Genomic DNA, 6,176 nt, shown 5'->3' on the forward strand with positions numbered 1-6,176 from the left:
CTTAAATTCAGCGGGTTGTCTCGCCTGATCTGAGGTCGACAGCGGATACATTCGCTTCCATCAACTTCCTGCACGACCGCGTGCGCTCGCCCTACCAAGTGCGCCCGCAACCCTGTACAGGGCCACTTCTTCACAAGGCTGGCAATCGGCTTCCCCGCTGCACGCGTGCGGCGCACAACCGGTGTGACGTGGAAGTGACGGGACACGTTCGTAAACCCATCGCGAACCGAGTACGACGCCCTACCAAGTGCGCCCGCAACCCTGTACAGGGTCACATCTTCACAAGGCTGGCAAGCGGCATTCCGCTGCGCGCGTGCGTCGTCCGAGCAGTTGCGTGATAAACGACCGTGTCGAAAGCCCAAACACCGCCGAGGCCAGTCGCCGCCGCCGCAAGGGCAGCCACGCAGCCTGGCGAGAGGCATCGTCTCGTGTAGCGTCGCCCCCGCCCCAACTGGAGTGGCCCAGTTTTTTGAACGGGACGGGAACTGCGAAGCACTTAGACCGACGGCGGACTACGACGAGAACGCCTTAAGCTTCGCCAACGTTTCGCCAACTCGTGCGGGAGACTTTTTCCGCTTCGCGGCAAGTCGTCGCGCCGTGCTCTCCGCATCAACCGCGTACGCAGCGAACCGCAAACGTCGGGCGCAGCCTCCTCACCTCCCTGCGCTTTGCGCGCGAACGTTCCCTGTTCGCGCGGCAAAGCCTGGAGGAGGCACGGCCCCGCAGCGTGTTCGAGCGCCCGGTCTACGGGACACCCTGCTTACTTCGAGGGCAACAAGCGCAACGCAAGGCTGCGATCTCGCGCACTTTGCGCACGGCTGGAGAAGCTTTGCTGGCCGGCTTTCGCTCCTCGTGTTTACCGTGCGTTAAAGTTGCGCGTCCGTGGCTCTCGCAGCTCTTGCGCGCCCGGTCGCAGAGAGGAGTACGCAACCTCGACCGCACTTTCCCTGCAGGCTTCCTTCCGACTCGAAGTCCTGCGGCGGTCTCAACGAGGTGCCACATCCTCAATGCAGTCGGTCGCCCCCGTTTCGGTTGGGCTCTGGCACGACGGTCGCCACCGTCTCGCCCTTGAGTGGCCGCTGTTGGCGCTCGCTGTGAGGTGTTCAGCGTGCTGTCCGTGTTGCCGACGCGGTCAAAACGAGTCGACGGCTCACGTTCCCTTGTGCGCCGAAGGCTCTCTTGATATGTGATCCGACCCTCAGACAGACGAAGCCAAGGGAAGACCCAAGGCCGCAATGTGCGTTCAAAGAATCAGTGCTCAGTGTGTCCTGCAATTCACACCAAGTCTCGCAGCTGGCTGCGTTCTTCATCGACCCGAGAACCGAGTGATCCACCGCTTAGAGTCGTGAAAAAGTGTTTGTTCAATTCCGTACAGTCAAAACCAAACGTTTCTGGCACTCGGCCAAACAGTGGCCAAGAAGGGCGCTTTTCAGCGCACGCTTGGACTCCAAAACTCTGCCGCGCCTTTTTCGGCTGCCGCAAATCGAGCAAACGGTGTGTTTCGGACGGCGTTTCGCTTTCGCTACTTGCGAGTGCTTTCGTGGTCCACCCCTCTATAAATACTCGGGAGGCGTCGAAGCCGGTTCTCCAAGCCGGACCCGTAGGTATCGTTGTGTGCTCGCTCTCATTGGCCCGCCTAACCAGAAAATGCCTGCGGTACACCCATTTGGATAAGAGTGCACGCAGATGCGGGCCTCGACGGCTACACATTTCCTCGGGCGGCCGCCTCCCGGCCTCCGTGGAGCGCGGGATGCACGGTCCCATCGACAAGCCTCTCCCGTTTTTACCGTGGCGTCGCGGTTCACCACGGCAGGCGGGTCGGTCTCCTCCGCATAAAAAGGGGGACCCCCGCTTTTTGTTCCACGAAATCGCACAAGCTTTTTTCGCATCCACGGTTTGCCACCGCACACCAAAATGCCGATCCGGCTGCCTACTTTAGCCAACAGGTGGAGCCAGGCGCGCCGTACTTGCGCGGCACTTCCCACGTCCACCGAAGTCGGTGCCAAGGACCACTTTCGGCGCCGGAGCCGCGTACGAGCCTACTCGAGGCGGAAGAACGAAGCCAGCAAGGGCCTGGCCGCAAGTGCGTTCAATTGTCGGGACGTCCAAGTCCCTCGTTCTTCCGTGCTTCCTCTTTCGGCAAGTCGTTGCGGCACCTTCCCAAAGCGCGCAGACCCGCTAATCGCGACGAGCGCGACGTGGCCGTGCCGCCTTTCCCTCGGCAGCAAGCAAAACGCCTGGCAACGTCGACGCTCCCCTAACCGCGATCTCGCACCGTGTTTCGTGTGGCGAATTCAAAAGCCGGCCGGCGCTGCTGCAACCATTACGGTCGGTACGCATACGCCGCGGAGGGCGGGACGGTCATCGGAGCGTGCGGTTCCTCCATCGAGTACTGCGCACCTCGGCCGTCGCATCGCCGTGCCATGACCGGCCGCGCGTCAACGCGAACCGGTGCCAGCGAGATCCCTCGCCTGCAAGAACCGACCGGCAGCCTCCGTCACCCGAGGACGCGGAGGCGCTTGCCGCGGACGGCGGGACGGTATGCACTGGTGCACAGCGGACCCGTCACATCGCCAGTTCCTTGACCGACCGCCGACGCTTGTGCCGTTCCTCTCGTACTTGGCAGTCGCCGCGCGATTGTCGGGTCTCGTTCTTGCACGCTCGAACGGTCGGGAGGGCACTCGGCTGGCGTTTCGGGAACGCGCAGCCTCGCCTTCTACCGACGTAACCACGACTCGCCGTTCGCGCTCCGCCGCTCCTGTTTACAGTACTAGGCGGTCCCGCAGCGGTCGGGTCGCGCATTTCGAGCGCTTCGAGCCACGGTGCAGTGGCGGGTCGAAACCGACCTATGAGTGCGTTGCGCCGTTTGTACCCGCGTCCGCCACCTGGCCGACCGTCCAAGGTCGCGGTGTTGGCGTCCGCTGGGCGCAACAATTTGTCACGGGGTGCCGCTCCACATTCAGGCAGCCCCGTGGGGAAAAGCCGACCCCGCGTCCAAACGGGGTCAGCGGCAGAAAGTGTCGGGCGCAGACGCAGCTGAGGCGCTCACCCTTCACAATCCGTTAATGATCCTTCCGCAGGTTCACCTACGGAAACCTTGTTACGACTTTTACTTCCTCTAAATGATCAAGTTTGGTCATCTTTCCAACAGACCGGCGCAACCGAAAGGCCGCGCCGGACATCGGTCCGAAGACCTCACTAAATCATTCAATCGGTAGTAGCGACGGGCGGTGTGTACAAAGGGCAGGGACGTAATCAACGCGAGCTTATGACTCGCGCTTACTGGGAATTCCTCGTTCAAGGGGAACAATTGCAAGCCCCTATCCCAATCACGAAAGAAGTTCCACGGGTTACCCAGTCTTTTCAGACAGGGATAAAGACACGCTGCTTCCTTCAGTGTAGCGCGCGTGCGGCCCCGGACATCTAAGGGCATCACAGACCTGTTATTGCTCTGTTTCGTGCGGCTAGGAGCCGCTTGTCCCTCTAAGAAGGTTGTAAGGTGCTGGGAACCCCGCACCTATTTAATAGGCTAGAGTCTCGTTCGTTATCGGAATTAACCAGACAAATCGCTCCACCAACTAAGAACGGCCATGCACCACCATCCACCGAATCAAGAAAGAGCTCTCAATCTGTCAATCCTCCCAGTGTCCGGGCCGGGTAAGTTTTCCCGTGTTGAGTCAAATTAAGCCGCAGGCTCCACTCCTGGTGGTGCCCTTCCGTCAATTCCTTTAAGTTTCAGCTTTGCAACCATACTTCCCCCGGAACCCAAATACTTTGGTTTCCCGGAAGCTGCCCGCCGAGTCATTTGAGTAACTCAGGCGGATCGCTGGTTGGCATCGTTTATGGTCAGAACTAGGGCGGTATCTGATCGCCTTCGAACCTCTGACTTTCGTTCTTGATCAATGAAAACATTCTTGGCAAATGCTTTCGCAGTAGTTCGTCTTGCGACGGTCCAAGAATTTCACCTCTAGCGCCGCAATACGAATGCCCCCGTCCGTCCCTCTTAATCATTACCTCGTATTCCAAAAACCAACAGAACAGAAACGAGGTCTTGTTCTATTATTCCATGCAAGTTTATTCAGGCGACTCGCCTGCGTTGAGCACTCTAATTTTTTCAAAGTAAAAGCACCGGCCATCTCGAGGCACACAATGAAGTGCACCAAGAAAGAACCGGCATGATGTTCAGTCCGAGCCGTCGCATCGGGTAGATGCACTACTCGTCTGGAACTGAGATCCAACTACGAGCTTTTTAACCGCAGCAGCTTTAGTATACGCTATTGGAGCTGGAATTACCGCGGCTGCTGGCACCAGACTTGCCCTCCAATTGATCCTCGTTAAAGGATTTAGAGTGTACTCATTTCAATTACGGGGCCTCAAAAGAGTCCCGTATTGTTATTTTTCGTCACTACCTCCCCGTGCCGGGAGTGGGTAATTTGCGCGCCTGCTGCCTTCCTTGGATGTGGTAGCCGTTTCTCAGGCTCCCTCTCCGGAATCGAACCCTGATTCTCCGTTACCCGTAACAACCATGGTAAGCAAGTAACCTACCATCGAAAGTTGATAAGGCAGACACTTGAAAGAAACGTCGCCGGCTCGTGGCCATGCGATCAGCACAAAGTTATCCAGAGTCACCACACAATACGGGCCGAAACCCGATCGATCTTGGTCTAATAAAAGCACCCGTTACCCAAAGGGCTCCAGGCTCACTGCATGTATTAGCTCTAGAATTGCCACAGTTATCCAAGTAGGAAGAAACGATCTAAGGAACCATAACTGATTTAATGAGCCATTCGCGGTTTCGCCTTATTTCGGCATGTACTTAGACATGCATGGCTTAATCTTTGAGACAAGCATATGATTACTGGCAGGATCAACCAGGTAATCGTTCGACTGCGCGTCCGTCCTCGCCTTCGGCGGGCCGGACGCAGTCTGTGTGCGGCGGAGGCCACCTTCAGGCGCCCCAACACGCTTATTTTGCACTCCGAGATGACGGCGTTCGAGCTCGCTACGGCACAACCTTCCCGAAAGACGAGTGGGAGCCGTGCGGCAAGAAGCACGTTCATGCTCGCTCTTTTTCGTTGCATCGACTCGGTCGCGCCGTGCGGGTTGCCCAAGCCCGCTGCACTGTCGGTGGACCGGCCGGAACTAGCAACGGAGCCGAGACTGCAAAGCCGCCAGACGACGGGTCACGCCCGCGTCTTCGGCGCTTTCGCATCTGAATCGCCCGAGGACGACACGGAACACACCTCGATATCGTGGTAAAACGGCACCGTCCGACAACCAGCCCCTAACGCATCAAGCGGATGAGGCTGCAGACGACTGCCGTGGATTCCCCTGGAGCAGACCCGAGGACACGCTTGACGAGGCCGAAGCCCGCCGCATATCAGACACCCGGTCGCTTTCGCGTACGCCGCTCACGAGAACCCCCACATAATAGCAGCGATAAGTACCCAGACCTCCTTGGGCACTAATACGAGCGTACTCGAGAAAATTTCACCGCGGGTGTGCCCCGAAACGTGTGGCACGTTGAGCGTGCCACAAGTCTACGTCGCTCTCAAACCCGCCGAGGTCGTAGAATTTGCGACCCTACTCACGAAATTCCCACCGAGGATACGGCCGCAAACGTACCGCACCTTGGGTAGGCCACGAGTTTGTGCAACACTACGCTGACGGCACAGCACCGAGGTCGTGCGCGCACGCACGGGAAAATTCCGCCGCGGTTTCTGCCGAAAACGTGAGGCACCACGACTCTCCGCAAGTTCGCGTCGACTGCGAAAGACCGAAGTCGTGAACGACGTGTCCGCTACTCGCCGCCGACACGCTGGACACCAAACGTACAACGACTCGACGGCGTCGTAGAGGCCCACGACGCGGTTTTCCTTAACGACGTCTCGGCGTGGCACCGACAGGTTAGAACGGCCGACCAACGTTCCCTGTCCGCCGTTCGGCTCAGTCGAAGGGCTCGGCGACTTCGGCAACGCTGCGAAGCCGCACGGTGACGCACGCCATGTCCCCATTTTTTTTTTTTTTTTTCTTTCTGCGTCTGCCGGGGTGCCCCTATAATAGCAGCGATAAGCACCCAGACCGCCGTGGGTCGCTCGCCCCGGCTGACGTGGTTTTTCGTACTCCTGCGGCGGTCGCCGTCAAGCACGTCCAAATACGCTACTTTCGTGGGCGCA

General features: G+C 58.7%; 3 non-coding genes across 3 annotated transcripts in view; all 3 read right to left on the reverse strand.

The window, feature by feature from the left end:
* Nucleotides 1–38, reverse strand: part of LOC142795983 (large subunit ribosomal RNA) — a 3,958-nt gene extending 3,920 nt beyond the window's left edge. The window contains exon 1 of the ribosomal RNA XR_012893461.1: nucleotides 1–38. This exon is cut by the window's left edge and continues 3,920 nt beyond it. This is a non-coding gene — a ribosomal RNA (large subunit ribosomal RNA).
* A 1,154-nt stretch (nucleotides 39–1,192) lies between these two features.
* On the reverse strand, nucleotides 1,193–1,345 carry LOC142795982 (5.8S ribosomal RNA). Its single transcript, XR_012893460.1, has one exon. It is a non-coding gene; the product is annotated as a 5.8S ribosomal RNA (ribosomal RNA).
* Nucleotides 1,346–3,063: 1,718 nt separating this feature from the next.
* LOC142795985 (small subunit ribosomal RNA) lies at nucleotides 3,064–4,878 on the reverse strand. Its single transcript, XR_012893463.1, has one exon. It is a non-coding gene; the product is annotated as a small subunit ribosomal RNA (ribosomal RNA).
* Between the last annotated feature and the right edge of the window lie 1,298 nt (nucleotides 4,879–6,176).

Source organism: Rhipicephalus microplus, unplaced genomic scaffold (genome assembly GCF_043290135.1).
Source record: "Rhipicephalus microplus isolate Deutch F79 unplaced genomic scaffold, USDA_Rmic scaffold_990, whole genome shotgun sequence".
In the NCBI taxonomy this organism is placed as follows: Eukaryota; Metazoa; Arthropoda; class Arachnida; order Ixodida; family Ixodidae; genus Rhipicephalus; species Rhipicephalus microplus.